Source organism: Vanacampus margaritifer, chromosome 17 (genome assembly GCF_051991255.1).
Source record: "Vanacampus margaritifer isolate UIUO_Vmar chromosome 17, RoL_Vmar_1.0, whole genome shotgun sequence".
Classification (NCBI taxonomy): Eukaryota; Metazoa; Chordata; class Actinopteri; order Syngnathiformes; family Syngnathidae; genus Vanacampus; species Vanacampus margaritifer.
In genome coordinates, this window is record NC_135448.1 from 14,907,936 (window position 1) to 14,924,649 (window position 16,714).

A 16,714-nucleotide genomic window follows, 5' to 3' on the forward strand; every position below is an offset into this window, starting at 1 on the left:
TGACATTTGAAATGTGCTTTTTAATAACGCTACCAATGTTTTTTCAATAATGCCATTTAAAAGAATAGTGGAATATGTGTGTGCTCATTTTGTACACAATTTCCAAAAATATAAACTCCATTTGGGATATTGCTGATAATTAGTTATTTAAAAGGGTTGGTTAAATGTAGTAGTTGAGCTTCCTTTTTAGTCTATTGTATTATTGCAATGAAGATTTATGGCTAGGTTGCATTGAGCATAGTGAATAGACGACTATTTTAATGTAGACAACAGCTTTCCACTCGAGAGGTGCAATATGCAAAGAATCAAGAACACTTTTCTAGTCCTCCGGAAAACAACTTTCCCCATATTTACCCACGAGAATTCATCGCAACTTGTCAACTATAATCCTAATTTACCTTCCTGCAGCACAATGTCCGTTCAGTCCATTGGGCCAATGATTTATCTGAGGAAAAATAAGCAGAGCTTTTTTAGATATGAAAGACAAAGACATTGTCAACTTAAAAATGTTTGCAAGGGCATGTAGTTTGTGTTAGATGTTATTACAACCATATTTGGTGATATACACTTCAGTGTCAATGAAGCATCAACAAAGAAAGTTCATAATCCCAATGAAAAACATATACTGTAAATAGGTATACCCCCCCCCCATTAAAAAAACGTATTAATTAGTATTTCAAGTTACATGGTGCACATGCATCTCGTTGCTAGGTAACCAAAGTAATGGCAGACATGCAATTACAGTACTAAGAAAGAAAAAAAACATGTAGTTAATGTATGAACTGCAGTAAATCCCAGGATAGCATTTTAGCGTACAGGCCACAATAATGAGCTGTAAACACCACACTTCCAATAGTAGCCACAATTAGTTGCAAGGATTTGTCATGGATTTAAAAAAACAACAACAACCTTCAAATAGTGATAGGTTGAGAATTATGGGAAAATGACAAGGGTATTAAGTGTAATTATCTCGGTTTTTTTAGACATACATGAAAGAGTTTGGTTGCTGAGCACATTTGGGTACCGGTTGCTAGCCAAAAGAGCAGCACCTGTCGGGTAAAGCATAAACAGTGTGGAATGTTACCGCATGTTGTAAACAAAACGGGAATCTCATGTCACGTGGAGATTGGTATTCTAGTAGACTGTTGGCATGTGACTGCACAATGTCATGTTGCTAACCAAAACAATGACACTTACTGAGGCACGCAAATGATAAAAAAGTGTGGCGTCTGCATGTTGTAATGTAAATGAGTTCACTAGATAGTACTGAAGACCATATATGAGAACAAGGTGTGTAGTGATTATTAGGGTTCCAGTAGCTGCGCGGTTGTGATGCAATGCTGTGTTGCTAACCAAAACAGTAGCACATAACAATCTTACTGCATGTTTTAATTTGAGTTCCCCGAAAGGTATTGAAGACAATCTCACATTAGGTGGAGATGACAAATGGCATTCTGGTTGACTGACATGTGGTCACACCACCATGTTATGTTGCTAACCAAAACAGCAGCACAAAAAAAGTAAAAATGTGGCATCCTACTGCACGTTTCAAAGTATTATTTTTTTTTTACTTGACTTCCATTTGACATAAATGCTAATAGCCAATCCTGCTAACATTGGGCAATACCGAAAATGAAATCTGTTGTCATCGAAACAAACGTAGTTGTGAGGAATTCAGTATTTCTATTTGTCTCACGGCAAATAAATAACCCAGAGTTGCAGTTAGACGGTTGCGACGGTTACTTTGTTGAAAAAGAAGAAAAAAGGATGAATGAGTTTGATGGCTTCTAAATGGCGCTGATTTGCATGTCTGGTGCTGCGCAGTGTGCATATCTTAGTGTGGAGGTATGTAGCCACTCATTGAGGTGGTCTAGACAGACATGACATGGCTGGGTCAACTTCTTGCATGCAAATGTTGAGACCACATGACTGCACACACACACACACACACACGTATGCACACTCACGTGTACACACAATGGGTTTTGGGTGGATTGCCTTTCATTGACGGGACTCCCAACATTTGGGATTATCATGTTAATTAAGGGAACCTTGTCCAGACTGGCAGACACCAGTGGCGTGCTGTCGCTGTGGCATTTTTGCAATATAAGAAATGACAACATATCAATATGCCGCATATCAATACACCATTTTTTAATATTGATACTGTTGCTGGTCAAGTATGGTACCCATTGTCGCTATACGGATATTAAATTCACTGCTAGCCATTTCAGAAAATTTCCAAATTTTCGATATCCACACGATATTATGTTCAATAATTATATATAAACGAATCTGCCGAATGACAGAATAGATTCTCTCCTTTCAGCCTTGTCTCATTCTTTTATAATCTACAGTAGGTTGCACAAAATGCAGCCATTACATCCATGGACTCTCAAACTGTCTTCATTCCGTACAAAATAAGGCAATGGTGTCATCTACTGGTGGTTGTGCATCAGTGAAGTTGTTTCCAAGTTTGACATTTACAGAGAAGCATAATCAGATTCTCCCCCATTGAAAAAAAAAATTGATAAGTAGGCTATACTTGTCAAAGGCATGCAGTGAATGGGTTTAAAAACGTTTTTTGAAATATGTTGTAATTGCCTTATTTTAGTCTCTTTTCAATTTCAAATAGCAAACTGCGATTATTTATTATTTTAAAAAATATATATATATATATATTCCAGAACAATAAATGTACTTTTAAAAGTAGCATTACATTTATTCTGTTCACATGAATTTTCATAATTATTTATTCTGAAAAATGATTCATTTATATCCTGTGCCTGTGTAAAAGTTTTTTTTATTAGCATTTATTTTTTTTATTTATGAGGTCATTAAACATTCTGCTGCCCTATTTTTTTCCCCTCTTCTTTCTTCTAAATTGAACCTGTATTCTGCTGGCTGTATATTTTTGTTTAAAAAAAAAATTGTTTTTAATTCTGCTGGCATTTTATCATCCCTTGAAAAAAACAGTAGGACTCAATTGTATTCAGCCAGCTTGATTTCTTTCCATTTAGTTTTTACAATTTTTTTTTTTATTGAAACTTACAAAACATGATGAAACTGTCATATACCGCACATGAACAAACCAAAAGCCCTGATGATCGTCGATAAAGTCTTCATCAACAAATTGCTCTCAGATCCATTTTGAGTCCCAACAGTTTGGGGGACTCAAACCCTGAATTCAAGTCAGCAACGAGCTGACTTTGTTATGCTATGCTGCAATGACAAACATATTGAAACGAACACCTCTCTAGTGTGTTTTTACCTTTTCTATAATCAAAAGTGAGCGTTCATATATATGCTGAGGCATCTCAGTGGAAGATGAGGAGGGTGTGGACCACTGACTCACAAAGAGGGGGCGTAGCCTCGGGGGTGCATATATGATTTAGGACAAATGAGTTGCTCGTGCACTCGAAGGGACTCGACATGCAGCGCGCGCTGGTGCTGATGGTGGTGGGGATGTAGTCCTCTGCGGCGCGGACCGTGCCATCTCCCCCCCCCCCCCCCTCCTTGAATGCACGGGAGGGGGAGGGGGTGATGTGGAGGATGTGATTTGAAGAACGGGAGAAAATAAATGCACGAGGCCGTTGGGACGTCACTACATGCGCCGCTCGTGGATGCTCTCATCTGGGACGCCAGCCGAGGGACCACCGGTAAGAAAAGGTCCTCCTTGGTGGATTTTTCAAGCATATTTGCACTGTAGGGAAGGCGTCTTTATGTGTTGGGGAGGCTGGGTGAGGATTTACACGCAGGCCCACGCTAGCTAGTCCCGCGTGGATACAAATAATTATCTTCATTTTGATGCAAAAAAAAAAAAAAGTCATCAAGAGAAAGCGTGAACTTTGCGCCACTTTGCAGAGTTCGGCGCGTGCACGCACTTTTTGCGTCACAGGTGCATCTCACGCACGACCTCCAAGACAAGTTCCCATCAGGATTTACGTGCACGAGCGATCCCCTTGCAAGATGACGTCTCATTGCGTCAATTCTGAAGATATACGTTAATATGTCAACAACGTGTTTGGCGCACGAGCATCCCCACGCGTGTCGGGCCTGCTGTAGTCGTAAGGGGGGGGGGGGGGGTCAAAGCGGCCTCATTTTTGCACCGTAATTGCAGTTTAGGGATTAGCGCCAAAAAGGGAATGAAGAAGTGTGCAGAAATGGAAGCAAAAAAAAAAAAAAAGGCAACTTGAACTCTGCAGTTGCGTTCGCGGATCACGTAAGCCTGCCTCTGCCTGTTAACATGAATTACAATCTTTTTGATGCAAGAGCAGACTGATATGTGAAGGTCTGTTGCATTTGAACTCATCGTACGCGGATAAGCACATAATTCTAATTGACAAATTAAGCGAAAAACTTAAAACAACATAACAAGCAAAACAAAACTGTATTAAAAAAAAGGTAACGTGTGCACAAAATGCCCCAACATGCTGCACTTGAACTCAGCAGAGCTCCCTTTGCGCACCTTAAAAAAATACATTAATTAAAAATACAAACAAAAGGGATAGCACTTGAATTGCACTTATCGAACGAGTGGGGGGGGGGGGGGGGGATCCCAAATATCGTACAGCACACACCAGATACATTATACACTCATTAAAATTCCGGTAATTAACGTATTCGGATCTTTTAAAGGCAATAATGACATCAAACCGTGTACCCCCTTTCCCTTCTCCCACGTAGGCCTATTGCACTTGAACTCAACAGTTGCGTTCAGGGTTCACACACAAATACTTCCCCCACCGTAATTTAACAAAACAAAACACACACACACAAAAAAAAAAGTAAAAACAGACCGATTTCAGTACTTGAACTCAGCAGTTGCGTTCATGGCTGACATGATGCACTGTAATTGTCATGTAATTGTTAATAGCCGATTACAGTCTTTCAGATAAAAAAAAGATCTGAAAATGTGGGGGGAAAAAGGACTTTAAAAAAACTAACCAAAATACTGAAATTCAACTGTTGCGTTCTATACACACGCACACACACTTCCCTTAGCACTATGCCGTGCAATATTAAGCCCCCTCGCTTCTACCTGCTCTGTATTAGTATAAATTTGGACCATAATAGTAAGTGGACACTATCTGTTAATTGTTTTATGTGGAAAAAAAAACGTTGAATTTTGCCCTCGAGTCATAAATGAGATGTTAAAATGACGTGACGTTTTCTTGTTTACGACCTGCAGGATCCTCAACTAAAAGCATCATTGGAATTTGGATTGATCACGTGCCTCAACCTCACATAGGTAAATCCTTTATTATGATTATTAGTATACAGCATTTTTACGCTCTGTAAGACCCCCCCCCCCCCCCACCCCCACTTGGCAGAATTTACAGCGCCATTTTATGCTCCTGACATAACATTTCGTCATTTTACTGCAGCAACACACACTGCAAGTGTCGACCACCTGGGAGTGTACCACAATGTGTCAATAATTATATGTTGCCATATGAGTGTGTATTTGATTATATTGTCCCCAGCTTGCATATAGGGGAACATGACATTATGTAGCAAAATATCTTTTAAAATATTTGAAATGAAAATTGGTTTTGCTAATAAATTCACATTTGAAGGTTTCACAACATTAACGCTCATATGTACTATATGAGAAAAAATAATTTAATGTATCTAAAAATATGTTTTAATTAGATTTGATATTATATTAAATATTAGAAGAGTAATTGTCATGCATCAGTAAATGTAGTGTGTGTGTGTGTGTTTATTGTGTAAAATTACATAATAGTATTTATTCAATTATTGTTATTATTATTTTCGTGGTTGTGTGTTTGTGTGCGTGCTAATCAGTGATCACACCTCTGTGCCAACGCGCAGGTAGTGACGTCACGCTTCTCCACTGTCTCCTCCCTCTTTCTGCTTTTAAGAAAGGGGGGGGGGGAAATGCCCATAGGGAAAAATACAATTATTAAAAACAAACTACAACAAAAGGAAGATTTAAAATTAGAAAAATGTATTGTCTAAATAATTGTCAGGCAAAAAGAAAAGAAAAAACATGAAGCTCTGGATTTTGAAATGAGAATGGACAATGTACAGCTGGTGGGGCTCCTCAAAAGCTTATAATATATATTAATACACATTTTTGTTCAATTGTTGCATCATATGTAGGCTGTAGTGCATAAATGTATCATGCATGGCCTTTGATGGACCTTCAAAAAACTGAAATTGCCCCTGATTGGAAATAAAGGCTTCCAACTTCTGCTTTAGTCCAAATTGTTTAATATCACAAATTGCATTGCATTTATTAAATGAATGTGCCTTTCAATTCATGTTGTTCTCTAATTTTTGCTCGGTCCTTGCAGGTGCATAAGAGGCGGTACATTGCCGTGTCCAGGCCCGAGGGGTTGTCTGTTATCTTTGGTTATCTAGCTGTATGAGTGACGTACATTCTTCATAAAGCTAGATAACCGAAAGTAACAAGAATCCCATTACATGCCTGCACCGCTGAAGGAAAATCAACAAGAGTGCATACGACTTGCTATGGCGTGGGGAAAGTAAAGGTAGGATGGTGTGTGTGTGATATGCTAATCGGTGCTTAATCGTATCAATGGAAACTGTTATTACATGTTCCAAAAGCTTTTCGCAATGATATAAAAATAAGCAAAAATTTTATTTATTTTATTTTATTATTGGTTTTTTTTGTTTGTTTTTTGTGACTGTTGCAAAAACAAATGTCATGGAATGTCCTTGGGCACCCGTTAGAAAGGATGGTGCAGTGTCACACACGTGTTTGTGGCCATTTTAGGACTCATTTGTGACAGCGTGTCAAGTGTGTGCGTGTGAGTGTGTGCGAGAGGCAAACACATCTTAGTGCCATAAAACGTCCTCAAATGAAAGTCTTTATGAAAAGTCCACATTGAAGCGCCACTTTAAAAAAGCTCTTATCGGGCGTTTATAAACTGTTTATACACTGGTAATTAATTAGTTTTAACACTTCATAAACTGCTACAGGAACATGAGCTGTAAATGGTGGCAGTATTGCTTCAACTTGCCCTTGTAAGTAAGTAATTTATAACAGATTACAATAATTAATAACAGATTTATGAATGTGTTATAAGGGCAAAATTACTGCGGGGGGTTAAACGCCATGTGTGAGATAATGTTTTGGGAATATTACTATTTCTCTTGCATCCGAAGTAAGAGAAAAGTTTTTCTTCTGTTTCCAACTGTATAGAAACGAGGCTCTGCTGCAAGTAATTGATGCCGCCTCGAAATGTTTTCACGGTTATTGTAAGAATTTTAAAAAGCGGTCACCGACCTTTTTGAAGCTTAGAGCTACTTCTTTGGCTGCTGATTAGTGCAAAGGGCTACCAGTTTGATACACGCTTCTGAAATAAGAAATTAGCACAAATTACGGTTAATCATGATAGGGGGGGGGGGGGTGAATGACGGTCAACCAAAATTTCTCGAAACAGGAGGCGGGGTGAGTGATGACCCGAAGAATTTACAGAGAATTCGATTTTGAAAAAATGCACTGTTAGCATGCTGTACATGTGGCGATAACAACCCATGCTAAACGTAGCTCCTCCCTGACATACTGTACAATAAGTAGTACAAATTCAAAAGGAATCCCTTTGACATAGTTCTTTTGCACTAATGCACTACTTTCCTATCAGATGGGGCGTTTTTAGTGTAAAACACCTTAATAGGTGAATAGTGGGCATTACTGCAGTAACCGAATAGCGGGACTTGTGTGAGTGTGTGAAGTTTAATACCAAACCTTCACTTCTATCACTGTTGACGGCATCCGACAATTATTTTATACGTCACGCCAGATGCTAAAGGCAAAAAAGGGATAAATGCCAGCTCTCATGCGGCCATTTTGTGAGATCGCTGTAAGAAGAGGCTGGTTGTGACCGTTTGGCTTTACGTCGAAAAAGTGTACAGTAGACTTGAAAAAAAACAAAAACACTTTTACGCCGTTTTGTGTTCCCACATCCTCCTTTCGCTTCGCTTTCACCTCATTCACTTAATTTCTTTTCTTCTGCTCTTTTTTCCCAGCTTGCCTTCTCAGATGGTCGGGCCTGATTTGTATGCATTTGCATAATGAATGTCATTTGCATGCTCGGGGGCAGACCATACCATGAGAATGGCTGTGTGTGTGTGTGTGTGTGTGGTTTGTTAATGTGCGGGCCATATATTAATTTCATGTAAACGTACATGTTTTTTTAATACACAAAATGACCACGTGGGGTGTTTGTAGCCTTTTGATTTGTGAACGAAAATAACTTGCACGTGTCTGTCGTGGCATCATGCCCGCCTCGGCAATGCGACTCCCTCCTCAATCCCATAATCCTCCTCTCTCTTCCTCCACCCCGCCCTCTCCCACGCATGCAACCATCTTAGGTGAAAGACTGGCACAAAATGGCAGCTCAGGAGAAAGCGCATCCCCCCCTCTCGCCTCCACGCTTTTCCGCGCCATTGCCCAGTCTCGAAACGGTGTTAATTACCGCCGCTGCGTTAATTGTAGCCCATGCCACCCCCGCCCCGGGGGGGATGAGAAAGGAGCGGCGATGGCTTTTGGGCGTTTGCCATATTTGAGGGCAGCTGTGGCTTGGGCGTCACGGCACGCTGCGGCGAAGCGCTTTTGTTTGTCGTCTGACATTTTGTGTCACTTCTACGTGAGGTTTGGGATCATTTGCGCGGCGCTTTTTGGTATTAGAAAGGAGCAAATAACACCTACGACTGCAAGGTGTCATAATTGAAAATGCTGTAAAGGTGGTGTGGGGAACATACGGCATGTGGGCCATAAACGGCCCGCGAGGGAATTTGATGTGGTCTGCACATGTTACTTTCAGAACACAAATACTTGTTGGCCAAACAATACTTCGTCAGAGAGCACACTAAGGCACACTGTCGTCTTACCGCCATACTGAAAGTTTCACAATTGATTGTTTATACACTCTAAAAATGGATTGGTTTGAAAAAAAAAACCTACCAATCTAGTAGGTTAAGCTTGATTAACCAATAGATTGATCAGATCATTCCGAGTGGTTACGGGCATACCAATTTTATTGGTTAGCCAAACAACCAATGAAATTGGTTACAATACAAAGTAAATCTCTTGATCAGAATTTGTATCGGTTGGCCCAATCACCAATTTATATTGGTTGAAAACACCTACCATTCTAGGTTGTTTTAACCAAAGGATCTGTCGGACACATAACTACCAGCTAGATTGGTCAAATTTAACTTTTTTGGGAGGTAAATTTGACCAATCCGTTTTTTAGGGTATAGTCTTATCTGTTCTAATTATGAGTTTAATGCTTACTTTTACGTGACTACGACGTGTTCCAATTCAATGTACAAATTCAGGATACATCGCCAGTGCAACTTCTGTAATTGTTAGTATATATATATATTTTTTTAAATCTGAAGTTTTAGTACGGCCCTCAGAAAGTGTCGATGGGAAAAAGGTTCCCGCTCATGCGTGTTGCCACGGAGATGTTTCGGCATACACTTGGACTTTCACCTTTAACTGCAAGAATGTGGCAATTGTCTATTTTTGGGGGGTGTTTTCAAACGATAATAAAAGCAGAAGGTTCATGTAAACACAGAGCAATGATTCATGTTGACTTGTGTGTGTGTGTGTATGGGAGGGAAAAAGTGTAGTAAGTAAACGTGAGAAGAAGAGGAGGATGAAGAAGAGTGGGTGCAGATAGACGAGGCGAGGCGGCCTGCGACAGTGAGATCTCAATAGTGAGAGGCCTTCTTTGTGCTTGTGTGTGAGGTTTATTTGGGGCGGGGGGGTGTTTGTGGGGATGGGGTCCTTCCCCGAGCCCTCAGACAAGCGACACATTGTGCTCCCCAATGCGCGGCGGCACTTGTGGCGTAACGCCATTATTTAGGCCAGTGGAGGGAGCGGGAGTCTGGCGACCAGCTTAACCAAAACGCCAATTAGAGCTGGATGGCCCTGATTAATGGACGAGGGAGATTGGTAAACAATGGCGGTCATTGTTCGCGTGGGGCCCCCAGCCGGCCAACCCCGCACCCCGTCTCTAACGCGTACACACACAGACCCCTACCCCGCTGATTGCGTTCTCACAGTCCGAACACAGCCTGTTTCACACGGAGATCCAGCAAAATAGCCGCATCGCTGAGTGCCCTTTCACGCAGCAACCTGCAATCAGATAATCAGATGACTCCAGTGATGTTGAAAATAATCATACAGTTGCTTTCAAAACAGGCAGCGAGTGGCCTCAGTTTTATATTAGAGTTAACCCACTTTCACACAGAGACCCCCGCAACAATCACCCACCCCTGTTCTGTCTTTTGCAGAATACTCATAGGTGGTTTCTGCCCCTCTTACAGCTTTTATGACTTCACCATCTCAGGTAGTGTGAGACGTGGTTCTGTGTTTTATGACGCCACCCACTTTCACACAGAGATCTTACACCAATGACACATCGGTCTTCAACTTTTACACAGAACCCAACAAAGTGGGATACTACACTCTGAAAACAGTTGGGTCAAAAATGGACCGATCCTCTAGTCAAGAAATGGGTCTTTTAGTGTAAAACAACTCATAAACATTGATCAGATCCTTTACTTGGCTCAAAAAGTAGGCCATTTTGTATACAATAACCCATAAAGTGGATTGTCCATCTTTGATCCATAATTGGGTTACTTTTGACCCAACAGTTTCTAATGTTTCAAACATTGCAATTTCACACGGCAAAATTGCGTCCCATTAGTGGCAGCATCTGTTGCGACGTATAAAATACTAAGAATTGCTTTCAACACAAAAGAGTGGTCAGGCGCTTTCACACAGGTGGCATAATTTCTCTTTTATGGCTCTGGTAGAAAATTGCCAGGTTGACTTCATCACTACCATTCCGTCGATACCATTTACACCAAATTAGCTTTAATTAGCTCCTCCTGGCCTACAAAGTTAGCTACAAAGTAACCAAAAAGACTAAAATGTGTTTAGTTTTGATATGCAATATAGGGAAGAATAAATAACCCGAGGGGTTCCTCCTCATTTGTTAATCCACCCCCCGCCCACCCCAACCACGCATTGCTTTATTTAGCTCTACATTTCAATACAGCCTACACTTTGTTTTTAGTTTTTTCTCTCCCTTCTTAAGCATATGAGTTGCATAATTAGCCCGTCGCGTACGCCAATCAGGACGGTGCCGATGCGGGGTTGCCATGGCGACCCAATCAAGGCTTGTAACCCCCCCCCCGCCTTTGGAATAAGAGCGTGGGAGAAAACGTGTTGGGTATTTGAGACAATGACGGAGGGATGAGAGGAGGAGGAGGAGGCTGGCGGCCATATTAGTGTGCCATCTGCGGGCAGTAAACTACAGTTTACAATGTGAGGGAAGAAAAACGACGAGAACGCTTCGTGTTTTATTTTGGCTAGCTTCTCGTTATATGTGTGATTTAAAATAAAAGGCATATATTTATTTCATATATTGTACTTTTAGGTGTATAAATACCTGCTGTATTTAATATATGCTCTCTGTCTTCTTACAGTGTTGTTTTGGACACATTTTCCTGGATTTTGAAAGCTGTTAAAAGTGAGGAAACGACAACAAACTGGAGGCTGGATGGATGATGTGAAATGTTGTCATAATATGTTACATGTCATTTTTAAAATAACACACACATCCTGAAATTATTGTAGTATTATAATTGTTTGTATTCATTAGTTATGCAATTTAGTTGGGAGGAGTGTATTTGTAGGTTTGGAGGGAAATGGCATATTTAAATGATATATTTTAGTTAAAATATAGAATTTATTTGTACAATGTTGGTGATTTTATGATTTGATTTTAACAATCAGTTGTTTGACAATCTGTGATTTTAGAACACGTCTGATGTATTGTACAGTATGTATTTTTTAAATGCTAGCGTGAAATTGCACACTAGGCAGAATGCGGTGCTCAAAATCAATATTGAATGCTAACTACCTATGCAAAAATAAAATAAAATTAAAAAAATAAAAATAAAAAATAAAAATAAAATTTAAATTAAAAAAACAGTAGGTCACTTTTGCAATGTGGGTCCTTTGTACATATAAACATTTGTTGGGTTTGCACGTTAACGGCTTGAAGCGGGTTCAGCAAGTTCATAAAAACTTGACTATGTGAGCATATGTGCAATTTTAAACGTTTTATGAGTCCATTCGATTTCAGTGACATCTAAAATGTTTTGTGTCGTATGTTATGATAGTTTATTTTGAGAGATTGATTTATATATATTCGAAAATGCACTATGACCTGTTGTTGCACACGTCCAGAGCTTTTTTTGCACATGATTTTATACTATGCAATTTTTGTTACTTTTGTTGAAATTCTCAATAAAACATGTTTGCAGTGAGACAATTCGTGCCTATCTACTTTTGTCATCACATTTATAATAATAATAATTATTCTATACACTGGTGCATCTCAATAAATTGAATTATTGATAGGTTTCTCTAACTCTACTTTATTTAGATGCATCTGTATCTTAACTATTCGGCACACATGAAGTGGCTTTTTGTGATTTCACTTGAAATGATAAACACATTCCGCTTGAACGGAAGCAGCTGTTGCCGTATTCATATCGGTTGATCAATGTTTACACGCCGTGCACAATTCTAAAGGTGAACCACAGTCACATCTGGACGCATCTGGAGTAAAACAAGGCGCGTCTGCTCAAGGCACAGGACACTGCTTCCAGATGCTGTTGTAAAAAAGAAAAATACATGCAAGTAGTGTATCTGACTAATTTAAAGTATCTAAAAGGCATCAGTCATAAGCCCGTTTTTACATCTGGAAGTTCGGCGAGAGTCCCATTCGGCCGAAATGGTCGCTCATCAGCTGCACGTGAATTTGAAATGGATGTAAGAACCTATGAGAATGTTTTTTTTCATGGTCCTATGAGCCATACCAACTCGGCCTTGCAACAAGTGACATGACTACAAAAAAAAGCAATTCAATTGAAATTCTAAACAGAATTTAATACATCTATGTAATTTCTCCTGCTCTTCACATAAGTAGCTGGTGCCTCATAATAGCAACTCAACAACAAAGATCGTGTAAACCCGAGTATCCTTGACTCTGACTTATTAACGAGACCCTGGGTCCTGATGAATGAGGGGGGCCATATGAGAGGTAGGCCCGCTGACTCAGACAGCAGAAAAGTTACGGGAACCGTCTGATTATAATGGAATCAATAACAAGACAAAAGCTGACGTCTGGGAGGGAAAAATCGTGGGAAGTGCCGCCAAGAGCCTGATTAGCATGCTGCCTAGCGTGTCCCCGTAGGAGGGCGGGCGGGACCCCAATGGTGAAGAATGGCTACGCGGGAGAGAGGCTGGGGGACGGCGAGGTTGCAGAGGGCCAGACTGGGGATGCGGAAAGTCAAGGAAGACAGCTTCACAAAGACAGACATGGTGCTCGAGGAGGGGGCATGGGGGAGGGTCTGACGGGGTTCGAGGGTACCGTGAAATTGGGCGGCGTGAGGGAAACCAGTTCAAGTTCAAGAGCAAATGCTGACAGATGAAGACAAAATGTATCCCTACAAAAAAAATTGCTCTGATATAAGCAGACAGCGTGGCAAAAAAAAAAAAGAATAAATGTGAAGTGAAATGTAAAAATAAAATTTTAATTTTACATTGTAATTTTATTTATTTTGAATGTAGTTTTCTTTTTCTTTTAAAATAAAACGGATTTTAAAATACTTCAAATGAACAGATAGCTATATGTGATTTTTGAATGATGCTACTTGACCTTTTTTTATTTTTAATAAAAAATGTTTTTTTTTTTTTAAATATCTCAAATAAGCTAAATGCTACAGAAAAAAAACAATTAGCTTCAGAGAAATTTTAAAACTGTCACTCGAACATTATATTGTATTATCACTTTTTTCTATAATACAATACACCAGCACAAAATATCGATAACGTATCATTTTTATCCATTATGACATAATTACAAAATACATCATACATACTAGTCAAAATGCTCAGGCTTCCATTTGAATGGCCTTAACTTTTTAATTTAAAAAAACTTGATTCGTTATTTAATTTCACATTCTACTCTCCATATCGATCTTTGATTAAACCTCTGATTTGGTGAAATCTGTGTGAAAAGGCAGTAGAAACCAAGTGATGTCTCCCAGCCAATCAATAATGAAAGCTAATGACATTTTTTTTTTAAAAATCACATAGCTTTGGTGCAAGCAGTGGGATACGGCAGGTGTCTTCAGATGGACAATCCTTTGCTACTCAATGAGGAAATGACTTCCGCGCAGGTCGGAGGTCAATAAACTTGAGTTTAAAAGGCCATCTGAGAGGGTCATGCAGAGTCACCTCCCCCTGAAGCCACACACACACACACACACACACACGCACGCACACACAGGTCAATAATGTGTTGTAAGGTGGTGAATTAGGGAGGAAGTGACCATTGTCCATCTGCCCTTAAGGTCACATCTCTTCATGTCATGCTCAATTCCTGCCCCCCAAAAAGAGCTTAACACAATTTCTCAACTATAAGCAGTGTTATTCAGTCATAGTCCAGCAACGCTGTCATCAATGAGGCAATAGTCTGACTTGAAGATGACAGAAAAATATCTACGTTAATGGTAAAACGATGATTAATGAAAATATGAAGGTTACTGTAGAGCTAAAACGAAAGCAAAACTACTCTCTCTTTAACTCATTCACTGCCATTGACGGCTATACGCGTCAAAAATTCATTTGAACTATTTCTATTAGTTTAACATTTTTTCCCCCACTTTTGTTAACAAGAGTATGAAAGCCTAGATTTTTTTATTTATTGTACATTTAGAACAGATATAAAATGTGTGATTAATCGTGAGTTAACTAGTGAAGTCATGCGATTAATTATTAATTAATTTTTTTTTTTTAATCGCCTTACGCTCCTAATTTTTACCAATCAGCTAGTCAGGCGATTAAAAATTTTAATCGTAATTAATCGCATGACTTCCCTAGTTAACTCAACAATTAACTATAAATTTTATATCTGTTCTAAATGTACAATAAAAAAAAGTTTAGGTTTTCATACTCTTGTTAACAAAATTAGAAAAAAAATGTTAAACTAATAGAAAGTTAAAATGATTTTTTGACGTTTATAACCGTCAATGGCAGTAAATTAATTAATAATGTGTGACAGACAGTTAAAAAAAAGTGTGCAATAATGCGGTTTATTGTCCCGGCTGGTAACAGCTATTTTACAAGAGCAGTCTCAGTTGCGAAGCTAATTTTTAAAAAGTTTATTTTCTGGCATGTTTGTTTTCATACTTTTGGGTCGTATTTGTCCCACAAATGCCGCCTTCTACTCTAAATTGTACCACTTTTGTTGGGCTTTTCAACTTGGTGGAGGCAAAGAGCCTGAGAATCACGCGAGTGTTTATTTTGCCACCCAATGACTATTCTTTGCAATTTCTCCCGGGGTCTTCATGCAGTCGCACAACAACAGTCTGGCGGACCACTATTGAGCAAGCGTTCCCAGACCTCGGTGTAAAACCTCGATCCGGGGGTACAAAACATCGGGCAGAAATCAACCGTGAGCGTGTCACGGCACGCTGGAGGGTCTGACTACTTAATTAGACGTATAAAGAGCACGGGTCAGACGGCGCAGACAGCTGAAGAAAAGGCAGGCGAGATGGAGCTCTTCAAACTGTCTGCATCATACTGTGGATGTGTGTGTGTGTGTGTGCGTGTGTGTGTCTGGGTTTGTCCTGTGAGAAAGTGTGCACCACGTCTAGGGCACATGTGTGTGCTTTCATACAGGCTGATGTTGTTAAGTGCAGGAATGGTCAATTTAGACAACTAACAAAATAACCACATTGTAATTTATGTGTATTTAAAAAAGCTTCCCAATTTAATGATAATGTATATTTTCATACACAGACAAATATCAAAGCAGCATCATTCACTTGAGTTTAACACATTCTTTGAAAAATAATCTTAATTAAAGTTAAATACTGAATGAGTTTGAACCTCCTAAGAGGTTAAAGCTAATATTGTTTTAATATTTTTTATCTGGATTTCCGATATTGAAACAGATCCCAGTAGGACACTCATATATAAAATGGTGAACAAGAACTAGTAATGCTGTGTTTTTCGCAAATATTAGCCAGAGGCCAATTTATTTCAAGTCAAACTATCGTTTGAAACAAAATTAAAAAAGAATAATATGGAGAAATATAACAGTAAATCACATAGTTCTGCAAAACATTAAAGTGAATACACACGTCACAGCCGAAGATCATCTTTAATTCATACGGGGAATCCTCCACACTAACTGTTTAAGTGTCTCGGTAGGGGCTGCTGTTTTGGTTAGCAACAGAGTTCAAATGAGCAGTAAACTCTGTGTGTGCAAACAATAGCATCTGGAAGGTAGATAGATAGTAGACATATTCAGTCATGAAAGCATAGTTGTCATTTTTGATGAGGGTCATAGTTAAGTGGTTTCTAACGGCAAATCTCCATGCAGATTTCCGCATATCGCATGACGATAAGAGGTCAAGTTAATCAGGATGTTTTGTGAACATTCAAAATTATGCTAAAGGTATTTCTGACTATAAATCTCTGGAGGTGTGAATGGATGGTTGCATCCAAAGTATTCACGGTTATTACAAGAGAATTATAACTGTTGTTTGATTGTCTGCACTGCTAATGTGTCTGTTCCCGTAATGTGTTTCGAATAGGCTGAGTACGCGAGTGAGGGGCGGA

The 16,714-nt window shown here is 39.4% G+C and overlaps 1 protein-coding gene across 1 annotated transcript in view; it reads right to left on the bottom strand.

Moving 5' to 3' along the window:
* LOC144036953 (myocyte-specific enhancer factor 2D homolog) overlaps window positions 1-16,714 on the bottom strand; it is a 36,622-nt gene that overhangs the window by 15,530 nt on the left and 4,378 nt on the right. Inside the window, exon 3 of the mRNA XM_077547980.1 lies at window positions 399-445. The gene's annotated coding sequence lies outside the window, so the exon portion shown is untranslated. The remainder of the gene's footprint in view (window positions 1-398; window positions 446-16,714) is intronic.